Source organism: Anas platyrhynchos, chromosome 2 (genome assembly GCF_047663525.1).
Source record: "Anas platyrhynchos isolate ZD024472 breed Pekin duck chromosome 2, IASCAAS_PekinDuck_T2T, whole genome shotgun sequence".
In the NCBI taxonomy this organism is placed as follows: domain Eukaryota; kingdom Metazoa; phylum Chordata; class Aves; order Anseriformes; family Anatidae; genus Anas; species Anas platyrhynchos.
Window position 1 is genome coordinate 125,173,912 of NC_092588.1, and position 14,769 is coordinate 125,188,680.

The 14,769-nt window shown below is 41.6% G+C and overlaps 1 long non-coding RNA gene across 2 annotated transcripts; it reads left to right on the plus strand.

Annotated features, from left to right (window-relative positions):
• The first annotated feature begins 560 nt into the window (after window positions 1-560).
• On the plus strand, window positions 561-8,061 carry LOC106017877 (uncharacterized). 2 transcript variants are annotated; one of them, XR_001191620.5, is made up of 3 exons: window positions 561-1,416; window positions 5,481-5,573; window positions 7,458-8,061. It is a non-coding gene; the product is annotated as an uncharacterized lncRNA (long non-coding RNA). The 2 variants fall into 2 exon arrangements; XR_001191621.5 differs by lacking the exon at window positions 7,458-8,061 and adding an exon at window positions 5,929-7,451 and having other exon boundaries at window positions 565-1,416.
• Window positions 8,062-14,769: the final 6,708 nt, after the last annotated feature.

A 14,769-nucleotide genomic window follows, 5' to 3' on the forward strand; every position in this document is an offset into this window, starting at 1 on the left:
GATGGCTGTTTCTGCGCACACACACCTTATGCTTCTCCAGCCTTGTTACTCTTCTAGAGATGCCAGATCCTTGCAGCTGCAGCATGTGCGAGGTACAATGAGGACAAGTAGCTTTCTAACTATGTGAAACGGTGGATAGGTTTAGTAACAATTTCTCAGCCTCCAGGCAGTAGTGAAGGGGTTTAACAGCTATGTAACATGGCATATTTTAAAGTTCAGCTGTGGAGCTTCACTTTTATTTGCCTCTGATACTTCAGGTCCAGTCAGGACAAAATGCTTCCAGCACCCCCCTCCTACAAAACTGTTTCCTCCCAGGGCCAGTAGCAACCCGCAGCAAAGATGGGTTTGTCAGGTAGGAGATCCCTCCTCCTGCTCCAGGCAAGAGGAGCTCCTGGTTCATTCCTGTGTTTGCACTTTGGTGCTTGGAGCTACTTCTTCCACTGCGGCTTCATGTTGCTGCAATGCAAATAGCATTAACAAGGTTTTGGGATGGTTCAGGTCTGCATCCAGGAACTCTTGATTTCCCAAGTGGATCCCTCAGAGGTGCTCTCCAGATAATAAAACATCTAAATAATATATATATATATATTTCTCTTTATATTGGTTATGGAAACCCAAAGGGATTTTTTCACAGCAGGGAAATTTCTATTTCATTCTGGAAAACTGCTTTTGCTAGAAAGTTGGAAAAATTTCTGTGTTAAAAATACAGATTTACTTTCTTGTCTTTTCTTGCTTTGAACAGATGCATAGAAATTAATGATTTTCCTTGAAAGGTAAAAGTATTATTATTTTTTCCCCTTTTGGATTTCAGTGTTTCTGGTAGGCCCGACTGCTGATCAGCATTATGATTTCACATGAGGTTTCTGGACACTTCTACAGATGTGTTGACAGTTAGATAGATGGGCTAATATGGGAATGGACTTCCCTGGAAAGCCTTTGGACTCTGCAAGGCCCAAAACTGACCTCAAAAGCTTCCCTTCTATTCAGCAGGAGCTAAAGCTAATTGCCCCATACAGCAATTACAATATATTGCACTTCTCAGGGCTTCCCTGGAGTGGGGCATGCAGTGGAAAATAGTGCAAAATAAGTGGGAAAAAAAACGGGACCTGGGGGGTTCAATACCATGGCAATATGTGGAATATGTTTCATTTTGTGCTCTCCTGCCATCCCTTTTGGTGGTGTGGCTGTGGCTTATCTGTATCACTCACTGTGCTTCCAAGACTCATCACAACAGGACATGAAGGGTGAAAACAACTATGTCTATTTCCATTTTTAAAGGAGAGGCTGCAAGATGAACACCCTGACAGAGTGTTAGAGTTAGGGAGTAACACGGAGGAACTGGCCTGCACATGGAGGGAGTTTTCCAGGCTGAAATTCTGATGCTCAAGGAAGCGTGAACATCAGAGATGCTGCTAGGTAAGTCTGACACAAATTATCCAGTCACACACACAACTCAGAAATGTCTCATTTCCTTTCTGGCTTTCACTGGGAAAATAAGAACTATGCATCTTAGCGGAGTTTGTAGAACTGGTTTGTAATGAAGTGTAAATCAAATCCATGTCACCCTCTGCACTATAAAAGCTGTAGCCTGATAGTTTTTGTTTCCATAAAAGCCATATAAGATAAGATTACCCTAGAAATAGTGTCTATAAACAAAAGCAATGTTAGGGTTAAGCATAAACATCAAATCACTCCCAAGACATCAGTGACTGTAATCTTTGGTGGTTTCATACATCATCTTGAGCCACGCTGGAATAAAATGTTCTCCCTGAGAGCCAGGTAGTTTATTATCTGCTCCAGGTGTGGATTGCACAGGGTCTGCCCTCTACGTACTTGTTTCTTTCACCAAGCCTCCGTCTTGTAATCACACTGCTACTGGGAATGAATGAGGCATTGTCTGTCACCGCCACCAGCTCTACAAAAAGGCCTGAGTTTCCTGAAAGCAGAGTACTGCAGTATTTCCTAGGCAAAAAACCTTTACTGCAATCCATTGCTGTAGAAGCTCCTTCCAATGGCTCACACACATGCTGGTGATATCTCTGGTCATGTAATGCCATGTTATGCATCTTCTTCTAGCTCCCTCACTATTTCACCCCATGCAACCTCTGTACATGCAGCTTTACCATACTACCTATTGGCTTTCACAGAAGGTGTGGTTGTATGATCCAAACAATTTCAACCCTTAATTTTGGTTGTCTTTTATTTATTTATTTATTTTTATTTTTTTTTCCAGCATTGCACTTATCTGTTTATTTTACCTGTCACTGCCTTAGGAGGTTTGGAAAAAATAAATTAAATATATGCAGCTGGAGGAAAGTTACACTCTTAAGTATCCTAGTCCGTGATAAAGGAAAAGCTTTCAGGCTTTCCTGTTATTTTTATCACCTCTTTATCCATGCTGTATTCTCATTGCCTGCTAGGTCTTCATTTTTTGTGACTCAGTATAGGTTTGTTGAAGGGGATTTGAAGCTCCATTGAATCACACTATCTGAACATTGGCTAGAATGTCTAAAAGCTCCACATTTCTAATGGGTCTTTTGTAAGAGTTGTAGAATTATTAAAATGATATTACTTCTCTGTAAAGAAGGAAGCACACTATGACTTTGGAGGCCTTTGAAAGAGATCAGTCCAGCTGGGGCATATAGGGACTGTTATTCATCAGTTATATTCCTCAGCACTTGACAGTCTGGAGACTCATGACAGCAAATTCCCGAAAGGCTCCAAGTAGAACAGTTAAAAGCTGGGGAAGAATAAAAACTCTTGTTTAAAAATGTGCACTTTTAAATTTCTTTTTAAATAAACAACTCCAATTCAATTGAAAAAAAAAAAAAAAGAAAAAAATAAAAGGTACTTTTTAGATTCTTTCTGAATGTGAAATATCTCTAGAGTTCCAGCTCATCCATTTGTTTGGTGAACTATCTGAAAGTTCAGATTTGTATGGTACTCTGAAGCAATCTGACTCAGGCCTCTTGAGACTGCAAAACTGCATCAGATACCTCGGAGAGGTCAGAACCCTTGTACATGTACAGATATGTCCATATAGCTGTTTCTTAGGTCAGAAACAACAAATATACTTTTCCTTTTGTTTTGTTTTGTTTTGGTACAGCACTGGTCTTGGTCAGAAGTAGGCCCATTGATTGTGATCGTTCTCCCTGTCAGTGACAAGCCCAACCAGGGGGTGACGATGTTGTGGAAGAGCTCTGTTTACTCGGGTCATCGAGGCTTGAACTTTCCGATGATGGCTTGTCCCACTCCACTCTTGCCCTGAGAGTTTGGACACTGCTAGCTGGTTACACAAGAGTGATAAATGATTTGTTTTAAAGTTTGCTTGGAAAGTTTCGGTACAGGCTCAGAGCAGAAACATGGATGTATCTTGTCTTTCCACTCAGTTCATCTGTCCCCAGTGGCTGGGACTTAGGATGTGAGAGGTCATGGCTCAAAACCTTCCTCTGCTTGATTTGTATAAATTGTCTTGAAAAGCAATACAGCTCTCATGAATGTGATTAAGTGAGACACTGTAGCACAGCATGTCCCCTTCTTTCCTAGGTCCTAAACAGGCAAACATGGCCCCAAACTGCATATTCCTATATTTTGCACTGACAGCCTTAACCACAGTTATCTTCCTAGTTATTGCATGTTAATGGGCTACCTCCTGTTTTCTGCCCGATTCTGCAAATATTACTGAAAACCCATTGTAAAGCCAGCTCCTCCCTTTCAAATTCCCTTTACTTTTACTAAAAAAGCATGAAACAAAACATTTTCTTGGATGCAAAACAGTTTCTGATTAGTTGAGGAGGCAAATATTTTCCATTCTAGGTCTAACAAACAAATCCTCTCTTTCCACTTCAGCCACCGAATTAAAAAAAATCAATGATTTGCAGAGCTCTTGTGAAAACCATGCTCTTTGCAGCAACTCATGACAATTTCCATGACAATACTGTACATTAATATGCTTTATGGGTACAGCCTCACAGTGCAATGTAGGACACTTTTACAATGATCCCCAACTACATCACATGCGTCTGTAGCAAACAATGAATCTAATGCTGCACTTGTAAAAGATTTATGATTCAGAGAGCAGAAGATAAATGATTCCAGTCCCTGGATGCTTTAAGAGCAAGTTCCTTTAGCTCATATGGTTAAAATTGATCTTTCCATTGTCTCTTGTATGGAATGACCAAAACTAATGATGTTAGGTAATCAATATGAAAAGCCGTGCATAAAGAATTAAACCAAGAAATAATGGATTGCTGTGTCAAAGGCCTCCAGACGGTAAGAAACTGGTGCTGACTGGACAACTCAAAGAGATATCCAGACCTTTGGGTATTTCACTTCAGCATGTACCTACACCTAGAACAAAAGAGCCCCTTTTTACTCCAAAACAACAACGTGAAGCAGAGCATGCCAAAAATAAAATATTATCAGACACATAGCCATTTCCACAACCTGCAAGTTGCCAGTGTTCAGATAACCTCCAAAAGAGGTTAGGTTTGAAGGCCAAGGGAGGGAATGGAAAAGGAGGTAGAATAGGAATCTTTTGTATGTTATCTGTAGTCCTGGAGTCTTCTCAATGCCTCAATCTCCCCAGGATTTATTCATTTGCTTTGTAGAGTCCCACTAGATTATACATGTAAAAATAAAATACTAACTTCAAATAACTCTGAGTAGTAAGACCCATGAAATCTGTTTTCCAGTGACGCTGTAGTCTGTGTTTGGAGTCTTTGCTGTCTAATGAAATACAAGGCTTTTCTTGTGGTTGCAGTATTCATAGCAGCTTTCTCCTTGTGGATTCGCTGATGTCTGCTCCCTCCGAGTTTGTGTGGTCAAGCTCACTCGGCAGCCTTTCTGCCAGCATGGGCACCACTGGGACCTGTCTCCTCTACATGGCTGACTATCTAATGAAATTTGTAGAATTTCATGTCTTCAAGGCTCCTACTGCTCTGTCAAGTTTAGTTAAAATCTGTGGCTAAGTTTGTGGAGGGAGAGAGGAGGGAAGGCACTGACAGGCAGGAGTTCTGGTATTGTGCATCATTACACAGATCTCATTTTCTTAGGAAATCAGAGGGCAGTTGCTAAGTGGCAAGCTCTTCTTGGGGGATTTAAAAATAGCTGTAGCAATGCTGGTGGACAAGGCTTGAAAAGCATGTTGGTAGGAGCCTGCCTTCTGCAGCGCAAGAGGTTAACATGCATAGGAGCCATAGCAGGCGGTCAGAGAGCTCTCAGACCTACAGCCCGGGGTCTGTCTGCTCTCTTTCCCATCTGAAATGATGCCCACCACAGAGAAATGCCTTATTCCTGCTCTGAAATGTGCAGAAACATGATATTCTTCTGCACATGCTGTTTGCTGCTACATAGCTGTTGCTTTTGACTCTCTCTCTCTATTTTTTCTTTCCCATACATCAAGTTAATTTCAGAACTTTCATTTTTTTTTTTCTCACCTCTTTTCTCCTTTTTATTTATTTATTTATTTATTTTCACAGGCCTTTCAACACTTGAGACGGACAGGGATTTTCTGCTGCATCTGTGCGAAGCCATCTAACGCGGGCTGGCCCTGAAGCAGAGCGGGACTGAAGGTACTGACTGATTCCCCACCTCTCACTCTGTCTGGCTGGAGAAAGAAAGATGGGCAAAAAGAAGGGAAAGCTGGGATGTAAATTCATTTTGGAGTGTTTTTCTTTGCTCCTTTGGGTATTAGAGTGTAGAAAATGTTTTAGTTTCCACTTGAATCGTCCAGGCTGGATTTGTACTGACGTCTCCCATGGGTCTCATCACTCCCTAACATCCAGACATAACAGGTATACTGTTTGTGAGCAGAGGCTTGGAGATGAGCTGGCACGGGCTCTTTTCCACCAGAAGGAGTATGCATTTCTGTGTATGACAGTTTGGCTCCACTCACACTAAAGAATATCCCATTTTTTCCCTGAACAGTTATCCCAAGGAGAGCTCAGCACCTGGCTGCTGGGGTCTGGATCCCTACATGCCCAAGGCAGTCCCACATATCCCTCAAATTCAAAGATTCACAACCCGGGAGACTTCAGCTTTGTGTCCACATTGCCACTTCCCACAACATGGATCGCTCAAGGCTGCTGCAGAAGATGGAACAATTAACTTTTACAGATTTACTAACTTTTAAAGGTTTCAGCTCTGAACAACTTCACCTGGAAACCCCGATGATGGCAAGCTCACCACCTCGTGCCTGCTATTAATTTTAGCCGCTGATATTCAGCAAACCTCCAGACATGGACGGAACCTGGGAGGCAGGGAGCAAACATATTGCAAAAGATGTACGTGTGTGAGGTCTCCCTTGCTCCTGGGATGTGCAAGAGGGTTATAAAGGAACCTACCTCTGGTGCCCCCAGGCTTCCTTGATGCCTGGTGGAGAGGAGAAGGGGGACCTCAGGGAGTTCCCCCAAGAAAGGACTTCAGTTCTTTATCTTCCATCTCAATGCTCTTTTCTCTCTCCCTACATCCCATTATATTGATTCTAGACCCAGTCTTGCTCCATTTAACCCAGTGTTAGAGATCCAGACCTGAAATATTTATTCACTTAATGTAGCCAAATGCAGCCAATAGCAATTAAAAGCCTGACCTCCAACACCCTGCTGAAACAACTGCCCAAAGTTAGAGGCTCATCACCACATGAGACATCTGAGGTAATCAGACCCCCTTCAGCCTCAGCTTCCCACCCTCCATCCCCCCACCCCAAATACCCTGTAAAATAATACCACGGCACTAAATTAGACCTCATTACCTATTGAGTCACTCGATCCAGACCTCCCTTACATAGTAATGAGTACTGATTTATTGTGATCATTATTTGGGCATTACAGGTCACTAAATAACACGCTCTGCCCACACATGTCTTCTGAGCTAATAAATATCCGTATAGGAAATATTTTTGAGTGAACTAGCCTTCAGGTTGGTTCAGTAACTTAAGTCACATTAATTTTCTTAATGCATGTAGTGCTTTGATAGGAAAGCCACAGGGATGGAAGCAGAGAAAGAGGCACATTAAAATCCCTAAACACGGCTTTTCTCAAGCTGGGGTTTCTGGAAGGGAACTGGGGAAGTGGTACAGAGCAAGGTCAGTGGGAAGGATCAAAAACAACCCTAGAAAATGAATATTTGAAATCAACCAGCACCCCTAGGGCTTGATCCAGCCCTCAATGAAGTAATGGAAAGATTCCCATTGAGTTAAATAGGCTTTGGACCATATCCAGGTGTACTTGCAACTATAAGTGTATGTGCATCACTTGTGCACACACATCTACTATTATATATTTCTTAAAAACTTCAGAGCAAATTAAAAGCTTTTAAGAATTTGCTCCAGGAACCAAACAATACTGGGATTTTTGAAATTTTATACCGTATCCCTTAGTTGTATATCTATTGTACAAAACTGGACAAGATTCAAATTTGGCAGAGATGAAATTATATTGTTTGTTGTCTTTATTTAGGTAAAATCATCAAAGGACCCATCAATTTCAGTTAAGAGGTGAACAAAGAAGTCCATGGATATTTCTGAAAAACATGGGCATATATTTCCCAAAGAGACACTGGAAGATTAAAAAGGGAGAAAAAAATGAAAAAGAAGATTCATGATTCAAGAAAGATAAAGAAGAAAAGGATTAAATTCCCACTCTGCTAGCCATCACACAAAATGTTTTATTGGCTTACTCCTAGCAAATCTTATAATACATTTTCATTATTTATAGAAATAATTCTGGATTAGTTTGCCATAAAGAAATTGGGCTGGACTGTTTTAAAAATTACAGAAATTAGATGAAATCAAGCTCTTTGAATTATCCATGAGCATTGGGTTAATATAATCAATACTTCAGCCATTACAGGTTGACGTTACATCTCAAGACAATTTTCTAACTTAATAAGATTAGAAATAATAAACTGGTATTATTTCTTTGCGAATTGGGGCCTCTGACCTAGTAATTTAATGGCTTCATTATTACAGCCATGGTATGTAGAAAGACCCAGCATGCTCCCTATTATCACAACTGTGCTTTGTCCAAATTATGTGACTTTAAAAAAAAGCTAAATAAAAACTCACCAACAATTTCAAAAGGCTGTGATGGACATTTTTTACTGGACACGGTATGATACAATTTAAGTTGCGGTCCATTGCACTGTAATGGTATAGCACGCATGCTTTCACATTTAAAAATAATGGGAAAAAAAAAAGAAAAAAGAAAGAAAGAAAAAAAAAAGGTTCCTTTACTTATTTCTGGAAATGCAATACTGGGCAAAGCTTTCAGTGTTTTGTACTCCTGCTGTTTTTTGGTGACTGCTGCTGAGACATGTTTACTTTTCAGTAGGGAAGGGAAAATAGCCTTTTGGTCACAGAAATACGGATCCAAGTATGACTTTTCCACAGACCTCTTCAACTCCATGTCTGAATGTGAGCACTGTAAGGTCAGGATGGACAACTCTCCTGGTGCCTGGGCATCCAGGGTGTCACTCCTCCATCAATTTCTGGTCTGGGAAGTGGGAACTCGGCAGGGAATTTCCTTTCTCCTGCTATGTGACTGTTTTGTCTATTCATGTATCAGCTCCAGAATGGTGATTTCCATTTGACACAATGCAGCCTTGAGCACTGGAGACTGCTGATCCCAGCTAGTACCCTGCCGGGATGGAAATAGTAGATGTGGTAAGCCCCATGCAGTGAGGCATGGGGCAAACACACCCAGAAGGTCCTTTGTGTCCTCCCATTGGGGAGCTTAGATGAGAACAGCAATAATTCTGCATCTGGTAGGAAATGTGCAGGACACCCGTGCATACTTAAGGTGTGCTCCCCAGGGAGCACAACATTCAAAGAATAACCCAAGCCAGAGCAATGGGCGTTCACACCAGGTTAATACTAAAGCTGTTGCTCAGGACACAGGCTATATGGCAGGGGTATAGTTCTTCCTCAGCAGCAACATTCAGGAAACAAAATCCTTGTTTTTTTCTTCCCTTTTCTCCTGCCTGTGCAACACGCACTTCAATCCTACCTGCTGGTAAACAGTTCTGCTATGTTGTACATCTGCAGTGCAGAGATGCAGAGAAACAGCATTTATTTTGCTCCTTATCTTCTCTCCACACCACTTCTAACTTGCAGTGTTTTAGAAAAATAGAAGGGCTTATTCAGAAAGATGCTAATTCAGTTATCTCTACCTGTAAGAGACCCCCGTGTGGTCATTTCCAAATCTCTGGGCTAAGCTCATTCACATACACACATCTGTTATAGCAAATGCTTTCTGTAAACCTTAAAGGAAACATAACCCAGGATGATAAAACATCAAGGAAAATAGGAGACTCAGCCAAACAATCACCCCTCTGAACTTCTGCTTGAGAGATGTCTGCTGTCAGATGCACTTGCGTTTCTGTGCCTCTGCATCCATCTTTAATTGGCAGGTCTGCAGGAGTGAGGGAGTGAGAACGAGGACAGGCTGAACACTGTGCTTTCATCACCACTTAAGAATGAGAGAGACATCTCTACATCCCTCTTCAGAAGTGAATGGAAGGCAAGTTATGACAAAGTTACCTGTTTCTCAGAATTAAGCCTGTAGCTTTTTCATATGGCATACTGGAGTCACCTAATTTGGGTTTTTAGCTGTGCAAGTCACAGGCTGGCATACACGTGCCGATGGAGATGCCATGCTCCTAAATCTACAAACAGGCAGAACAAGTCTCTGTGGGGTTTTCAGAGGGGCAATGGGGGACAATCAAAGCCCAGCTGGGCTTTGATGTCCCTCCCCAGGGAAAGGCTGCGTGGACCAGGAGGGGGCAGTGGTCCCAGTGAGATGCTCTCGGCTGACAGTGCCCTTGCTCAGCCAGGTAATTGCTTAGTTGGTTTTCCTCTGAGCTTTTAACAGAGTAAAAGGTATTTTGCTGTTGCAGTAAAAGAGTGCTTTGATGGTGGAAACACTTTTTTCAGTAGCCAGAAAATAAAAAGCTATATGTATGTATAAATACAGTTATATATATATATGTATATATAAAAAATATTTGCTTTCAGCATGGAATTAACCCTAAGATAGGAGGCATTTATACGACCTGCGGTTCCACAGCTAGCTCTGTGGAAATACTATTCTCTGTCTCCCACAGACGTGTTGGCATTTTTTACGATGTAGTATATTTCCAGCCACCCTGGGTACATAACCAGTGCCCATTTAGAGCCATGGTGCTCAAATGAAAAGCCACAGAAAGTCAAGCAGCGATGGGGTATTTTGCCCACGACGCGTGCTGTAGGCAGCACGTAGTGCCCCCTCCTTGAGTAACCGCCACCAGTCTCTGGTTAATGTCTCCGAAACAGCCTGTTAAGACTGTTACTACAAATTAGAGTCTGGATCATTCTGCAACGAAAATAGACTTCTTTCATCTTCCAGATGGCTGTCTGATTGGGAACTGGGCAGGATCACATTTCAGGTTGTGACTTAATGATTCAGGACAATATTTACGGTTATTACCTGACAGAGGGCAGTGAGGAAAATTAAACCGCAGCCCCATGCTTCATTTATGACAAAAAACAAATTTGTGACAGTTCCCTATATTAGAGGTGGCATCTTTTGCTCGGGGCGAAGTCCGAGCACGGCTCCACATCAGGAGCCTGGGCAGGGCAGCTTCGCCACCCGTGCTTTGATGTATGTGCCATCGTCGGCAGCAAGCTGGTGTTCCCCTTGGAGGAGGGCTTACGCGGGCACGATGCGGAGATGAGTGAGAGCTTTCAGAGGGGAAAAATAACATAATTATACAGTGGGTTTGTTGGATGGCGGCGCTTGTCTGAAATATTATTCTTTGGGGCATATTTTTGGCATAATTATTGCCACGGGATAATCCCTTCTGGAGAAAACGTGGAGTAATTATGCATGCTGGTTGCAGATAGGATTCTGCACGTGATTTTCCCTGCAAACGATGCTCCTTGTGATACCAGCCGGTGGGGGTGCAGGGCATTTTGAAGTGATGAGCAACGGTGTTAGGTTAAATCAAATTGAAGCCCCAGCTCTGCTGGCTCTTTCCTGAAGGAAAGAAATTTATTAGTGTTCCTCTTCTGGTTAATCCTTTGCTTTGCATATGGAACAGACTGGCACTTTTTTTTTTTTTATTGTGAGCTGCTAAAAAAATAAATAGCCCTTATGAAAGCAACTGCAACACACAGCTTTGGGCTTGCTATAAATCGGCTTCAGACTGCAGGGTTTCTTAATAAAACAAACAATTCTGAGATATGAGAGGTAGCTGTTGGAAAAAAAAGTGGGGAAATGGCTATGCTTCCCATTGCTTAAGCTTATTTTATCCCTAAGCTAAAATAAGCTTTTTGAGTTTGCAGATAGTGGTACAAGGAATATTGTTTCAATTATAAGAGTATCTTATTTTAATGGAGGATATTCTGTCCACATCTGTTAAATATTATTCCAAATCAATCAAAATATCTATTATTTCAGAAACATTTTCCCCAGAGGAGAGATGCTTCTCAGTTATCCTTCATGCTGAACCTCTCTCCTTCTCCTTTTGCCCTCCTCTGCCAGCAAACGCCACATCCTGGAGCACCCGGCCACCCCACGAAGGTCCCTGGCCACCTCTCTCCGCAGCCCGGACCTTGTCCTTCCTCTGGCAGCCTACCAGTGGGCCACCAGGAAGATCTGGGCATCTGTGCTTGCTGCAAGCTCTTTGAATGATGCTGGGATTTCCAAAGCTCCCCTGGGGAGAGAAAACCACGAGGTGTGAGGTATTCAAACCCTCTTGTGAAATATCACAAACTATATTGCACAGAATGGGCAGTAAGGCTGGGTGCTTGCTTTGTTGTTGCACTGAGGAGGGACAGAGTTACGTACTGAAGTTTGTTATTTGTTTGTTTGGTGGAAGGAGACGTCCTGTTTGTCCTGCTCAAAAGCAAAATAGTTTGAGCACTGAGACAATGAAGGCAATTTATCTCTTTCCCTCTGAATTTCCAGCCACATTTGTGGCAATGAGGTTGGCTCTTAGCTTTTATCTCATTTCAGCTAGCTCAGACTTAACGTGAGGAGCTGCAGAGCTGTAAGATGTAAGGCCCATCCCTCCAGGATGCAAACATCTCATGTAGGCACGGTGCATGGTGGCTTTGTTATGGTGACTGACCTTCACCACCCCTTCAAACCTCTTTTTGACTCTTTAGCCTCCTCTGAGAACTGCACAATCACCTCTTACTCTTCCAGCAAGGAGCAGGCTGGCCCAAAAACAGCCTTACCAGCATCAGACTCACACACAATCCTTTCTCGATCCAGCATCTAATGGCACTCAGATGCTTTAAACACTTTCTTAATTATGTAGTGGTGAGCACCTCTCTGAAAATGGGGCTGCAGTATACAATTAAAGGAGAAATGTATAAACTGTCTGATGTTGTCAGTATCTGTAGCTCAACATGAAATTACACCAGGAACAGGAGACTGTTGTCTGAAAAATCCATTTTCTTGTCATTTTTATGGCTCTGTTAGATAATAAAATCAAGAGAAAGATGACTAGAATAACAATAGTATCTCTTCCTGGGTGAAAAGAGAGGGGGAGGAGGAGGAATGCAGAGATGGATGTATGAAATCTCTTGTCCAAGTAAACAATCTACATACATTTGCATTTGCTTGTAATCATTGATATAAAATGTTGTCTTCATTAACATTAGGAGCTAGAGATATATGTTACTCTCCCATCTCTGGCTTAGCTGCCTCTTCGAATGTAAGGACTGGTGGCTCTTAAACACATCAAGCAGCCTTAATTCTCCTCCTTTGACTGTATTATTTCAAGTGCCCGAAGATTTACTAAGGAGTGGTTGACACTAATGAGAGTTGAACATCCAGAAAACAAACCCAAATTAGGTTTCATCAGAATAAATAGGGGATGGGGCACTATATGCTGAGACAGATAACAGAATGATGTTAAGAACAAGTTTTTGGGGAAACAACTATGGATCACATTCTTAGCAGCCCTGCTGTGGCACATTTACCCAGCCTGACCCGTAATCAATAAGCCACACTGTGTGAGCAGGTTGAGTTTTGCACTGCTATGCCGTTGGAAAGGGGCCCACAGGCACATGCTGGACCTTGATTTCATCTCCATCTCTCTCACAGAGCTGGGGATCTGTTGGTTTTGGAGGTAGTTGGTATTGTCAGATTTGCACCCAGCTTCTGCTTCCAGCATAGGCCCTCCTCAGCATGTTGTTATGATAGCACCACCTTTTATTCCTTGTAACCTACAAAATTACAAAAAAAAAAAAAAAAAGGATAAATAGACATATGTACATTAATGTGGAGATTTTGTACTATTTCACTAGGTAGAATTTCCTATAAAATACACTATTAAAGGTGATGTTCCATTTATCTTTGTGAAAATAAAAAGTATCTCATCATCATCTAGTGCTCCTTTCAAAACATGCAGCTTTAATAAATGAGCAGGGCAGACGATCCTGTAAATTCTGATGGCTTTTTTCCCTACAAGGTTTTTTGTATTGCAAAGCTGAGTGGTCTGATGGTCTGATGAGCCAGATAGTCCATATTTTTTTGGAACAACATTTTTTTATTATTAATTAAAAAGAAAAAAATATTATTTGAATGCAAGGTACCAAACAGCTATACAACTTTGCAAAATGACTGCAGTAATGAGGTGTCTGCAGGAGTCAATCAGAGCAGATGACTCTCAGAGAAAGGCTCGATGCCTTTCAGATTTTCAAAGAAAAATAAGCCAACGACAAAAGAATAGCAGCTGTGAGTGCATGAAGGAAATTAGTTATAGCAGACTTGTAATTAAGCATTGGAAACTGATCAAAAACATTATCCTGTTAGTTTATACCATGGCTTCTATCTACTACAAAATCAATTACACAAAAAATAAACTACACACGCTCTGAAGTTTGCACATACTAATGCATCCTATCCAGTCTTTGGACTGCAAAGGCTATGCAAGTGTGTTTGTTTTCTCAATAAAATATACAGAGCATAGAGCAGGCAAAAAGTGAGATGAAAAGAGAAACAGCAAATTTGGGAGAGAAGTTTGGCAGAACAATTGACTCTATCAGAAACACAGTTTTCTAAAAAAAAAACAAAAAAACAACAACAACAAAAATATATTTGTACAATGAGATAAGCAACTGGGGTTTACTTTTGGTGCATGCATTTTTCCATTTTCCTTTGCCGAGCGCTTTGAGTAAACAGGACAAATTGCCATTAAATGATAGAAATCATTTAGCAATAATAAAGGAAAAGAATGCTATAAAAATGTAGAAATTTGAGGGAAATATATACTCAGAAAAGTTGGGCAAAAGTTTGTCTTTTGAAAATCACATGTTATTCCCATTAACTGTAACACGAGATGGATGGCTGAATAAAATAGGGGCTATGCGAGCTGGGATTTTCTTAGAAGATTCAGGCCTGTTTTAGCACATGTTTTATACCAACAGAGCTGTTTCTGTTAGGAAAACAAAAATAAACCCCAGCAAGTTGCAGACAAGTATCCCTTTCTGGCATGTGTGTGCCCCCCATTTCCTGCACCACTCCCGTACCCACTCTGTGGGGCATTCCCTACTTGGGGCACAATAGCAGGGCAGCCAAAAACACTGCTGGGGAGATGCTTTGCTCACCCTTGGCTTTATTGCTGGGAAGTTAAGAGGTGTAGGATTTATATAATCAAAAAAAAGCAGGGATGAGGGCAACTCATTTCAAGCAGGTCAGCAGAAGACCTCCATAAGCTGCTCTGCAGAAAAAAATTTGCTGGGAAAGCTGTGCCTGAGCAGGAGACAGGTATTTTGGAAGA